The sequence below is a fragment of the Hypanus sabinus genome, chromosome 1 (genome assembly GCF_030144855.1).
Source record: "Hypanus sabinus isolate sHypSab1 chromosome 1, sHypSab1.hap1, whole genome shotgun sequence".
Taxonomy (NCBI): domain Eukaryota; kingdom Metazoa; phylum Chordata; class Chondrichthyes; order Myliobatiformes; family Dasyatidae; genus Hypanus; species Hypanus sabinus.
The window spans coordinates 37274929-37289237 of NC_082706.1; the positions used below are offsets into that span (position 1 = coordinate 37274929).

The 14309-nt window shown below is 46.4% G+C and overlaps 1 protein-coding gene across 1 annotated transcript in view; it reads right to left on the reverse strand.

The window, feature by feature from the left end:
• The window catches only part of LOC132393034 (uncharacterized), a 61038-nt gene that overhangs the window by 45879 nt on the left and 850 nt on the right, over positions 1-14309 (reverse strand). The gene's annotated exons all lie outside the window — the stretch shown is intronic.

The window sequence follows — 14309 nt, forward strand, 5'->3', positions numbered from 1 at the left end:
CCTCAAATTTAACTTCACCCAACGTACATCCCTCAGAACTGCCCCTCCCACATTGTGACTCTCCCTTAGTACTACCCCTCCGAGTGTGAACCTCCCTCAGTACTGCCACTCCCACAGTGTGAGCTACTACTCAGTACTACCCACCCATACTTGACCCTCCCTCAGTAAAGCCCCTCCCTCAATGCCATGCATAAAGACGTTACTTTAATTCACCTCAGGAGAACAGTGCAGGAAATGCGCAGAAGGAAATGCAAATGTGTGTGTGTGTGTGTGTGTGTGTGTGTGTGTGTGTGTGTGTGAGACCATCAGACCATAACATATAGGAGCAGAATTAGGCCATTTGGCCCATCGAGTCTGTTCTGCCATTTTGTTATGGCTGATCCATTTTCCCTCAGCCCCAATCTCCTGCCTTCTCCCCACATTCCTTCATGTCCTGGCTAATCAAGAATCTATCAACCTCTGCCTTAAATATACCCAATGATTTGGTCTCCACAGCTACCTGCGGCAATAAATTCCACAGATTCACCACCCTCTGGCTAAAGGAATTCCTCCTCATCTCCATTCCAAATGGACACTCCTCTATTCTGAGGCTGTGTCCTCTGGTCTTAGATTCTCCCACCATAGGAAACATCTCTCCACATCAAGTCCACTGAGGCTTTTCAACATTTGAAAGGTTTCAATGAGATCACCCCTCATTCTTCTGAATTCTAGTGAATACGGGCCTAGAGCCATCAAACACTCTTCATATGACAAGTCTTTTAATCCTGGAATCATTGTCATAAACCTCCTTTGAACCCTCTCCAATTTCAGCGTATCCTTTCTAAGATAAGTGGGCTAACGCTGCTCACAATACTCCAAGTGAGGCCTCACCAGTGCTTTACAAAACCTCAACATTATATCCTTGCTTATACATTCTAGTCCTCTGGAAATTAATCACATTTGCCTTCCTCACCACAGACTTAACTTGCAAATTAACCTGCACAAGGACTCCCAAATCCCTTTGCGCCTCAAATTTTTGTGCTTCTCTCCATTTAGAAAATAGTCACCCCTTTTCTTTCTTCTACCAAAATACATGACCACACATTTCCTGACACTGTATTCCATCTGCCACTTCTTTGCCAATTTTCCTCATCTGTCTAAGTCCCCATTACTTCTTGAAAAGTACCTGCCCCTCCACCCTTCTACATATTGTCTGCAAACTTGACCACAAAGCCATCAATTCCATCATCCAAATCATTGGCATATAACGTAAAAAGAAGCAGTCCCAACACAGACCCCTGTGGAACACACTAGCCACCGACAGCCAGTCAGAAAAGGCTCCCTTCATTCCCACTCTCTGCCTCCTGCCAATCAGCCACTGCTTTATCCATGCTAATCCTTTCCTGTAAATACCATGGGCTTGCAGCTTATTAAGCAGCCTCATGTGTGGCAACTTTTCAAAGACCTTCTGAAAATCCAAGTACACAACATCAACTGATTCTCCTTTGACTATCCTGCTTGTTACTTCAAAGAATTTCAACAGATTTTTCAGGCAAACTTTTCCCTTGGGGAAACCATATTGACTATGGCCTATTTTATCCTGTGCCTCCAAGTACCCTGAAACTACATATTTAACAATCAACTCCAACATCTTCCCAACCACTGAGATCAGACTAACTGGCCTATAGGTTTCTGCCTCCCTGCCTTCTTGAAGGATGAAGTGACATTTGCAATTTTTCAGTCCCCCAGAACCATGCTGGAATCAAATGATTATTGGAAGATCATTACAAATCTCTTCAGCCACCACTTTCAGAGCTCTGGGGTGTACACCATCTGGTCCAGGTGACTTATCCACCTTCAGACCTTTCAGTTTCCCAAGAACCTTCTCCCTAGCAATGACAACTTCACTCACTTCTGCCCCCTGACACTCTCAAACTTCAGGCATACTGCTAGTGCCTTCCACAGTGAAGACATGCAAAATACTTATTCAGTTCGTCTGCAGCTCCAGCATCGTGGTCCAATATCCACCCTCGCCTCTCTTTTACTCTACATATATCTGAAGAAACTTTGTGTATCCTCTTAAGTATTATTGGCCAGCTTACCTTCATATTCCATCTTTTCCTTCTTAATTACTTTGTAGTTCCCTTCTGTTAGTTTTAAAGTACTCAGTCTAATGTGTGTGTGTGTGTGTGGGAGGATGCACCCTCCCACCGTCAAAATGGCTTATGGGAACTCTTGGTCGTGCAGGAAAACCAACAGCTTCTACTCCTCTGTGTTCTGTGTGCGTGCTACTCTCCCTTCCATTGCAATGAGCAAGTGTGCAGCTCAGACCAGACCCCATGTCGCCTCGGAGTGAACCTTATTGCTTCCAAGCAACTCGTAAACAGGGAGAGGCCAGAAGTGGACTGAGAGATAATTGTACCGAGGATCACCAAAGCTGATCAACACCTTCACCAGTACCTTATCAGTTCCTGTCAGTCACTTTACATGCGGACACCCCCATGCCTTGTGTCACATGTACATATAATCAGTCCATATATGTAAACTACATTATGTGTTTATATTTATTGCGTTCTTTATCTTACTGTGTTCTTTATAGTGCTGCATCGGATCCGGAGTAACAATTATTTCATTCTCCTACAACTTGTGTCCTGGAAATGATATCTTACTTGGTTACTAGGGAGCTTACGGAAAGAACCAATAGGAGATGGTGAGCATAATACGGTGGAATTCGCCCTGCAGTTTGAGAAGGAGAAGCTAAAAGTTAGATGAATCCTTGTTACACTGGAGTAAAGGGAATTACAGAGGCATGAGAGAGGAACTGGCCAAAATTGACTGGAAGGGAACACTGGCGGGGATGATGGTGCAGCAGTAATGGCTGGAATGTCTGGATATATACATCCCAAAGATGAATAAGTATTCTAAAGGCAGGATAACACAACCATGGCTCACAAGAGAAGCCAACATAAAAGCCCTCATTGCTGGGAGGAAAAGCTCTGTTCAACGCAGGCTGGCACTTCCATTGTACCCTGGATAATGGACTACCTGACTGGCAGACCACAATATGTACGGCCTCAGAGCTGTGTGCCAGATATGGCTAGAAGCAGCAATGGGGTCCCACTGGGGACTGCAGAAGCTCCCTTCCTGTTTACACCGTATACCTCGGACTTTAGATACAACACTGAGTCATGTCTTCCACAGGAAACCGCTGATGACTCAGATAGGTGGGGGAGGGGCGGGTAGCATTGAGGAAGCAGAGAGGCTACAGGAAGACATAGATGAGGAGAATGGGCAAAGGAGTGCCAGATGGAATACAGTATTGGGAAGTGTATGGTCATGGACTTTGGTAAAAGAAATAAAAAGTACAGAGAAAGTTCAAAAGTCTGAAGGACAAAGGGACTTAGGAATCCTCACGCAGGATTCCCTCAAGGTTAACTTGCAGGTTGAGTCTGTGGTGAGGAAGACCAATGCCATGTTCGCATTCATTTACAAGAATATACAAGCAAGGATGTACTGTTGAGGCTTTACCAAGCACTGGTGAGGCCTGACTTGTCAGCAGCTTTGGCCCACTTATCTAACAAAGGATGTGCTGACATTGGAGCAGGCTGAAAGGAGGTTTGCAAAAATTATTCCAAGATTGAAAGGCTTGTCATACAAGAAGCGTTTGATGGGTCTGGGCCTCTCCTTACTGGAATGCAGAAGACTGGGGGGACGGTGGAATCTAATTGAAACCTATCAAGGTGAAAGGCCTCGATAGAGTTGATGTGCAGTCGATGTTTCCTATGGTGGGGGAGCCTAAGACCAGAGGACACAAACTCAGAGGAGAGGGGCGTCCTTTTAGAACAGAGGTGAGGAGGAATTTCATTCACCAGAGCGTGGTGAATCTGTGGAATTCATTGTCACAGGCAGCTGTGGGGGCCGCAGGCAGAGGTTGATAGATTCTTGATTAGTCAGGGCCTGAAGGGATACAGGAAATTGGGGCTGAGGGAAAATGGATCAGCCATGATGAAATGGTGGAGCTGACTCGATGGACCAAATGGCCTGATTCAGCTCCTATATCGTATGGTCTAAAGTAATGGTTACACTTCCAGGCTGGAGGCTAACCAGATGGAATTTTAAGATACCGCTCCCCCGAACCTGAACTTGGCCGCCTGATAACCAGTCCATGGACCTGCATGTGGGACGGGGGGGTGGGAAGCAGAATTAAAATGCATCGCCTCCAGGAAGTACCAGCTTTGGTGGTGCCCAATCTGCACCAGTTCTTACCAACTAAGTTAATAAAGAACAAAATGGCAAGATGGTGCAGCACTTCCCTCATAGCCCCAGAGACCCAGGTTCGATTCCCACCTCAGACGCGTCTGCATGGAATTTACACATTCTCCCTGTTCCCCTGCCCAGGCGCTTCGAGCACCCCCCATCCCAAAGACCGGCTGCCAATAAACTGACCTTTGGCAACATTCACTTCCGTGTGGAATGAAAAAATTAACGAATGGTGAAATTGGGCCCTGCGGAGGAACAGACACTGCAAAGTAGCATAGCAGTCAGCGTAAATTTGTTACAGCGCCAACCACCCAGGTTCAATACCCAGCGCTGTCTGTAAGGAGTTTACGTGCTCTGCCCTCAACTGTGCAGGTTTCCTCCCACAGTCCAGAGCCCAGCAGGTGGGGGTTAGTAAACCGTGGGCATGCTGCGAAGTGAGGCGGTACCCGTGACAACAACCCTTGTTAACCTGATTTGCTTCCGTGGTGACATGGCTATATTTGGTCTGTACACAGATTTACTGATACAATACAGTACGGCCAAAGATCAAAGCGTAAACAATCAAAGTAGATTGGATACAAAGATACAGGTCTGTTCTGTCAGATTAGTCATGAATTGGAAATGGCGCAGGCCGGGTAATCAGCATACTATCCCAAGCGTTCAGTAACAAAAACACCCATTTCCCAGTATATAAGCCTTTCCAACTGTGGCTCTCATGTGATGAAAAACACTTGTCTGTGACAGGACAGTAGCCAGAATAACCTGAGCTGCAGACTCAGGAAATGTGACAGCGGCAAGCTGGTCACACAGTGATAAACAGCAGCAGCCTGATCAATGTTAGCTTCAGACAGAGAGAGTTGGGGGAAGCACACAATCGTCCTCGTCGAGGGACGAGCAGAGGAAAGGGCGGGCGGCTTCAAGCTCCAGAGCATCAACATCGAACCCTCCCGAAGCTGATGCAATCAGGAAAAGCCACGTCAGCAGCTGCACTTGTGTTTGGCAGCTTGAGAAGACGTGGTACGTCTAGCAAATTTCTTACAGGCGTCCCGTGCAGAGCTTTCCGATCGGACGCCTCACAGTCTAGTATGGCAGGATCGCAAAATGGCTGCAGAGCTATAGCCTCCCCACATCGAGAAAATCTTCAAGAAGTGATGTCTTGTGATCACACACACACACACACACAAACACAAACAATTAGGGCCCACAGCTCACTAATCCTAGCCGCAGACCTTTACAATCCAGAGGACCGTGAGGAAATGCACACAATCACAGGGAGAACATGCCAATTCCTTACAGGTAGCAACGGGAACTGACACCCCCCCCGCCCCCCGCAGTCAGTGATCGCCGGCATTGTAAAGTGTCATGCTAACCTTGACACTCACAGATATAGGACTACATGGACAAGAGGAGTTAAGAGGGGTATGTGCCCAGCAGAGGCAAATGGGAGACGGGTTGGCCTGAAGGGCCTATTTTCCTATGCCCAACATTGAAAACATAATTTCTATTTATTAACGTGAGATCACATTGTGTTTCTTTTTACCCCTTACCTCACCTGCCTATCACCTCCCTCTGCTGCCTCTCCTCTTTCCCTTTCTCCCACCCTCTCCTGTCAGATTTCTCCTCCTTCATCCCATTACCTCTTCCACCTCTCAACTCCCAGCTTCTCTCTTCATCCCTCCACCCAACTTCCCTTCCCCCTCACCTGGTCTCAACTATAACCTGTCAGCTGGTTACCCCCCCCCTTACCTTCTTTTTCTGGCTTCTGCCCCCTCCCTTTCCGTTCCCAGTGAAGGGTCTTGGTCCAAAGCATCTCCATTGATGCAGCACGACCTGCTGAGTTCCTCTGCTATTTTGTGTGTGGCCTATGTCAGGCTGTTGTTCATCAAACATAGCTCAGCATTTAACACCAACATTCCCACAATCATGATTGATTGAAGTTGCAGAACCTGGTCCCTCTGCAATTGGATCCTCGACTTCCTAACCGGAAGACCACAATCTGTGCGGATTGGTGATAACACATCCTCCTCGCTGACGATCAACACTGGCGCACCACAGGGGTGTGTGCTTAGCCCACTGCTCTACTCTCCATATGCACATGACTGTGTGACTAGGCATAGCTCAAATACCATCGATAAATTTGCTGATGATACAACCATTGTTGGTAGAATCTCAGATGTTGGCAAGAGGGTGTACATGAGCGAGATATGCCAACTAGTGGAGTGGTGTTGCTCAACATCAGTGAGATGAAAGGGCTGATTGTGGACTTCAGGAAGGGTCAGACGAAGGAACACACACCAATCCTCACAGAGGGATCAGAAGTGGAGAGAGTGAGCAGCTTCAAGTTCCCAGGTGTCAGAAAGAAGGCAAGACAGCTATACTTCATTAGGAGTTTGAAGAGATTTGGCATGTGAACAAATACACTCAAAAACCTCTGCAGATGTACTGTAGGGAGCATTCTGACAGGCTGCATCACTGTCTGGTATTTGGGGGGGGGGGGGTGCAGGGACTACTGCATAGAACCGAAAGAAACTGCAGACGGTTGTAGATTTAGTCAGCTCCATCTTGGGTACTAGCCTAAAAAATACCCAGGATATCTTTAGGCAGCGGTGTCTCAGAAAGGCAGCGTCCATTATTAAGGACCCCCAGCACCCAGTGCATGCCCTTTTCTCACTGTTACCATCAGGTAGGAGATACAGAAACCTGAAGGCACACACTCAGCGATTCAGGAACAGCTTCTTCCCCTCTGCCACCCAATTCCTGAATGGACATTGAACCCATGAACACTCCCTCACTTTTTTAATATGTATTATTTCTGTTCTTTGCACAATTTTTAATCTATTCAATAGACATATACTGTAATTGATTACTTATTTTTTTCTCTTCTTCTAGATTATGTGTTGCATTGAACTGCTGCTGCTAAGTTAACAAAACACGCTGGTGATAGTAAACCTGATTCTTATTCTGATGGGTGTTTTCGATTGCATATGAATGAAGTGTTTGATCAAACACGAGAAAGAGATTATGAACGATGTTGCCACATCCAGAAATAAAAGGGACAGAAAACCTTGCAGTGAGGGAGGGCCGGCATTCCTGAACACAGGTAAAAATATTCGCTCACATTACTTAGTGATGACACACTCAGTACGAGCTCCAAATCCTACCGAGATGCTGTAAAAATGGGTAAACTTTAACAGACCAGGTGTTTTCTCTCTGGAGGGAAGGAAGACGAGATGTGACTTGAAGGAGGCGTGAAAAATGAAATGAGGCAAAGAGCGAGTGTGTTGGAAAGCAGGCATTTGGCCATTTAGACTGTTGCTCTCTTTATGACACAGGTTATCTGTTTCCCTCAAGGACCGTAGACCGCACGACACTCCAGCAGAATGAGGGCATTTGCCCCATCGAATCTGCCCTCATTCTTCTAGGCAGTGAGTACAGGCCTAGACCCCTGAAACGGTCCTCACACATCAACCCTTTCATTCCCGGGATCATTCTCACGAGCCTCCTCTGGACCATATGACACGAGCAGAATAAGGCCATTTGAAATCTGATTTATTATCTCTCTCAACCCCATTCTCCTGCCTTCCCCCCCCGAACCTTTGATGCCCTTAATAATCAAGAACCTCCAATTTACATATACCCAATGACTTGCCCTACATAAATAATTTCCATAAATCTAAAGATTAGCATTCTTTGTCACACCCTCTCCTTTCAGAGACTGGCAGGAACTACACCACGATCGGTGATGGCCAATGCTGTAAATACAGTCGGCCCTCCTTATCCGCAAGGGATTCGTTCTGGGACCCCTCACGGATACCAAAAAACACAGATGCTCAAGTCCCTTATTCAACCTGTCTCAATGAGGTGGACCTTAGGACCCAGCGGAACCCCAGACCTTATTTAACGCATCTCACTGCAGTGGACATTAGGACCCGGCGGTGCAGCTCTGAATCCGCAGTGTTTCTGTTCACGAAAATAATCCCAATCACGATTGAAAATAAAGTGGAAATAAAAAAGCGATCGGAAAGAGGTGAAAAGCCATCGGTCATTGGAAAAGCGTTAGGCTATGTCGGTCAACGGTTGGAACAATTTTAATGGATAAAGTGAGAAAGGCTCTGCCCCGATGAAAGCTAAATTATTACGAAGCAACGCAGTGGTTTAATTATTGGGTTTTGGGATTTTTGATCCTCCACATCAACCCGGCACGGTGGAGAGTGCACTCAATAGCTGTCTGTCACTGGATTGAACCCGGGAACTTCTGTTCCCGAACCCGGCGCTGAAACATATGTTCTTAAGTGTTTTATATGCATAGAAAGGTAAAATATATACTATAAACTAAGACAAACGTTTGACTAACTGACACTAAATAATACCAGATGTACCTGTTCCGACTTAGTAAGACAACTTCCAATTTTTTCTATCCCGATCCACGATAACCCACACACATCCTCCCGTATACTTTAAATCATCTCTAAGTTACTTATAATACCTAATACAATGTAAATGCGATGTAAAATAGTTGTTATACTGCATTGTTTAGGGAATAATGACAAGAAAAAATAGTCTGTACATGCTCAAACAACGAGTGCTGGGAGAGCACTTCCGGGTTTTCTCGATTCGCAGTTGCAGAATACACAGATAAGGAGGGCCAACTGTAATCGTACTGACCACTGGGCCACAATCTGTCAGCCCCCCTCACTGAATATACTGACCTTCCCAGCCACCGAGGGTGGGGGAGCACAGTGCAGCAGCCGGTCAGGCTGCAGCCTCACCGTGCTAGCGATCCCAACCTCTGGCGCTGTCTGTGCGGAGTTTGCACATTCTCCCTGTGACCGTGTGGATCTCCCCCAAGTGCTCCAGTTCCCCCCCCACCCCACCTCTCAGGTCAGTAAATTAAATAAGCAAGGCGCCCGTAGTGTACGAGTGAGGGCTGGAACTTGAGGGAGCAAATAATAAGAGTAAAATTTTTTTTAAAGATTATTTTGAATTGGTGATTGATGATTGGCACAGAGTCAGTGATCCTATGCTCTGTTCCCCCATTGCCATCCCCCATTGGGTTAAAGGTCAGCTTTATTCACCAGATACATTTACACGTATCAGGAATTTGCTGTGGTGCTACAAACAAAGTTCAACAATTATAAAGAATAAGGAATTATATTTTTTAAAAAAAACAAGTTAGAGGTTAAAGTGTGGATAAGGAATAAAGTGTGGATAAGGAATAAAATGTGCATTTTAAAAAAAGTAAAAGAGATTGCTCCGCGAAAGTCGCTCGCTTCTGGATGCCATTACAGCACACTCAGTTAGTGGAATTCATTGCCCCCGGCCGCCGCGGAGAATGGACATACTTAAAGCGGAGGATGATGGGCTCTTGATGCGCAAGGGTGTCAAAGGTCACAGGGAGAAGGAAAGGGATTGGGGTTCAGAGGCAAAATAAACCAGCCACGATGGGATGGCAGAGCAGACTAGATGGGCTGAATAGCCTAATTCTGCTCCTATGCCTTATGGTCCTGCGGTAGTAAAGGTTCACTTATCGTCAAAATTCTTCTTCTCCGGGTGGCCATGAAAACAGGAAAGAAAGGGAAAGGCAGCACGACCCCCCCCCCCCCTTCCCCGCACAAAAAACCAACAAAATGGAACAGATACATCGACCCCCAAATCCCTCCTCCCACTCAAAAAAAAGCAAACAAAATGGAACAGGTACCCCCCCCCCCCCCAATCCCTCCTCCTGCACAAAATAAGATATTGCCCCTTCAGGGCAGAGAGGGACAGAAACCTCTTCACCCAGGGGGTGGTAAACCTTTGTAACCCTCCACCATGTTGGTATATTGGAATATCCGCGCACTCCTAATGCTGCTGTGACACTGTAATTTCCTTTGGGATCAATAATATCTATATATTAATACACTCTTATTATAAGACTTATTAGGTGATATGTATTAATTTCTGGTCCTCCGGTCGAGATTCTGAGATGACCCCTGGTTTAGACTCCCCAGCCAGAAGAAAGATGCCACTGAGAATATTTACACCCAGTATGCCATTTGGCCACTGAGACCCAGCGCTTGTGCAAGTGGAGAGTGATGGACACGGCCAGTCCATCACACAAACCAGCCTCCCTTCCACTGACTCAATCTACACTTCCCACTGCCTCGGGAAAGGAGCCATGATCAAAGACCGTTCCTCTCCGCGCCGGGGTAACGCACTGCTTTCCAGCGCCGGTGTTCAGGGTTCAGCCCCGTACCTCCCTCCCGCGTGACGGGGGCTTCCTCCGGGAGCTCCTGCCACATTCCAAAGACGCGTAGGTCGGGGTTATTAGGCGTGCCACATTGCCCCCCCCACCCCCACACAGCTTGTTGCTGACACAAACAACATGCTTTCACCGCAAGTTCCGATGGATACGCGAGGAGTGAAGTTCATCTTTAAAAGGTCAACTAAACAGCCACCATTACCAGACTCTTAAATGAATCTCTCGTACACTAAAATATTGAATATACCACGTCATTACACTTTCTCTGTAACCCTCTATTCTGCATTCAAGTTGTCTTTTTACACCTGTTTATATTAATACGTACTTGCACAGTTTTGCATATTAGCTGTCCCTTGGTCTTTGTTCACGTGTCGTTTTTCACAGATTCTATTGCATTTCTTTATTTTCCTGTAAATGCCAGCTAATGAACCTCGGGGGGAGAATATGGTGACATGTATGTACTTTGATAATAGATTTTTTTTAACTCGACCACAGAGAGTATGGATGGCGTGCAAAACAAAGGCTTTTTTCACAGTACGTGTCCATAATAAACCAGTATCACACCAGCTCCAGAGCGGGGCGGGGGTGGGCGGAGGGGCGTGGGAGGGGGCATGCTGGAAGGAAGCCAGATCCAAGGAAATCAATGGGCTCCTTTGATCGGAAGGAAATTAAGGTTCTGCGTAGATTCATTCTTTTCCCCGAAAGGCAGAGTTTCATTCCAGGCGTTTTCCTGTCCTGATCAGGGCACCCTCCACGCGTTCAGAGATGTATCCAGAATGCCAGATTTTTATTTAGAGATTCACTCCGCCCACTGGACCGATCAACCTGCTATCCCACACGTCTCCGGAACGCAGGGAGAAACCCACGCGGTTACGGGGAGCACGTATGAATTCCTCACAAACGGCGACAAGGATTGAACCTGGCTCGCCGGTTCCAGAAAGCGTTTATGCTAACCGGTACGTTGTTGTGCCACCCCAGAATTAGTTATAGGCACCTGTAGTAGCACACCACACAGAATAGTTTTCTTTGTACACAGGAGACGGCGAGAAAAATCAAATATTTGAGGACCTGGGAGCCCCTAAAGGTTAATTTGCAGTTGAGTCAGTGATGAGGAAGGCAAATGCAAAGTTAGCGTTCATTTGGAGGGGGAGAGCTCGAATATAAAGGCAAGGCTGTAATGTTGAAGCACTGGTGAGGCCTCAGTTGGAGTACTGTCAGCAGTTTTTGGGCCCTCGGTTGGTGATAGGGGTCCAGACAGAGTGGATGTTTCCTATGTGGGGGAGTCTAGGACCAGAGGGCACAGCTTCAGAATAGAAGGACGCCCGTTTAGAACAGAGACGGGGAATTCCTGCAGCCAGACGGTGGTAGATCTGTGGAATTTACCTGAGGAGGTCAAGTGTATTTAAGGCAGAGGTTGACATGTTATTCATTAGACAGGGCAGGAAAGGTTAGAGGGAGAAAGCAGGAGACTGGGGTTGAGAGGATGATGGACTGAAGGGGTTAATTCTGCTCCCACATCTTGCACAACAAACTGGGACCAGTCTTCCTTCCGGTACTACACTTCAACGGTCCACAGGTTAGCAGTGATTAACAGTATTCTCTCACCTCTGGCCAAAAAACCACAAGGGGGATTTTTTTTTCTCCCACAAACAAAATGCTGAAGCATCTCAGCAGGGGAATAAAGGGTCAACATCTCAGGCCAGGACGCTCTCTGAAGCCAGAATGAGAAGGGAGGGGAAGGTACAAGCTGGAAGGAAATAGGTGAAGGGGGAAGGTAGGTGGGTGGCATTTTAAAATTAGTTTTAATATATTGATTCAAAGCTTCACAGAGTGGGCCAACGTTTAACTGCCCATCTCTAGTTAGAGTCAAAAGTCTAATAAAGCTCACTTGAGCCTGGTGGAGTGTGTTCTTGGGCTTTTGCATCTTCTGCCTTACAGGGAGAAGGCAGGAGAATGGAGTTGAGAGGGATATTAAACGAGACTCGAAGGGCTGAATGGCCTGATCATGCCTCTGGGAGAGGGGAGAAGAGAATGCCTGGGGTCTTCGATTACGCTGGCTGCGTTGCTGAGGAAGCGAGATGCGTGTAGACACACCCAAGTATGACCCTGAGTGCCGACACTCCTCTCCGAGGGGAAGCTGGTTACCGTGACGCGTCTGCAGCTCTGCAATTTCCTGTTACTGTGGAAGCCACACTGCATCCAGAGAAAATGCTTTCCATTGCTCTTCAGTAACAAAGACAAAGCCGTAGCTGCTGTAGCCCATCCACTTCAAGGTCCAACGTGTTAGGAGCCCGAGGAGATTCGGTTTGTCACCCAAGACTAGCAAATCTCTACAGATGTACCGTGGAGAGCACTCTGACCGGCTGCATCACCGTCTGGTACGGAGGGGCCAATGCAGGGGATCCAAAAACAAAAGCTGCAGCCAACTCCATGACGGGGGAATGTCGCCACCATTGAGGACATCTTCAAAAGGAGGCATCCTTCATTAACCACCAAGGGCATGCCCTCCACTCCACCAGTAGACCCACACAACTTACGGTCCCCTTTTCCACTACTTATTTAATTTATTGTAATTTATAGTATTTATGTCGTTTGTTTCTGAACTCAGCAGGTCAGGCAGCATCTATGGAGGAGAATGTTTCCTAACTGAAAGGAAGAGGGCAGAAGCTAGGGTAAGATAGATAGATAGATAAATAGATACTTTATTCATCCCCAAGGGGAAATTCAACATTTTTCCAGTGTCCCATACACTTATTGTAGCAAAACTAATTACACAGTATTTAACTCAGTATAAATATGATATGCATCTAAAATCACCCTCCCAAAAAGCATTAATAAATAGCTTTTAAAAAGTTCTTAAATAGTTTACTAAAGTGCATTGAGGGGGAAAGAGCACCAGACTAGAGGTGATGGGTCAACAGTGAGACTCCCTCACCGAACTCCCAGAATAAAAACATATTTAGGACCCGTTTAACAACTAGTACAGTAACGTCAACCGAGGTCACATAACAGCAATCCCTAATTACACAATTCAATTTCACACCAATGTGCCTTCTGAATTTGCATGTGGTCACTGACAAACAACTGTGTCAACCACGTACCACTTTCAGAAGTTCAAAACAAGCAAGAAGCTCCTTGGTTTTCCACACCCACTCCCCTCGGGTCGCCTCCCTCCCTCTGCCGCCTCTACCACACAGTAAATGCAAAACAACGAACCAGAAATCAAAGTTAGGTGAGCAATCTCCAGTGGAAACAGACCCCGAACCGACGCTGGTCTGAGGGATAACTGTCAGGCCACTCTTTCAGCGCCTGGGTAGTGGGAGAAACTAAGACAAGTCCTGCCGCTCATTTCCAGCAGGCACCAACCCCTTGTTGCATTTCTGCTTCGGAACAATAACTACCAATTTAATAAATAAATTGCTAAAACACTATTAATGTTTACATTATTAAATTAATAAAACTGTATGGTTTAAATTATACTGTTAAATTTACTGAACAGTAACTGTTATTCAAAAATCATTTTTCCTACAAAGCACTTTACTTTTTAGACCATATAACCACATAATGATTACAGAACGGAAACAGGCCATCTCGTCCCACCGACCCGCACTTAGCCCATAACCCTCCATTTCTTTCCCGTCCATATACCTATCCCTACTTTAAATGACAATACCGAACCTAAAGCTTGCTTTTCTACTCTTTTTGACTCAGACTCAGATCAAACTCAGCGGCCTTGTCATTGAGCCTACTGTCGCCGTAATGCGAATCCACCTTTCACTACGTCTGTCACACTTAATTCAAATTCTGTGGTTCGGAAACGGAAATCTTC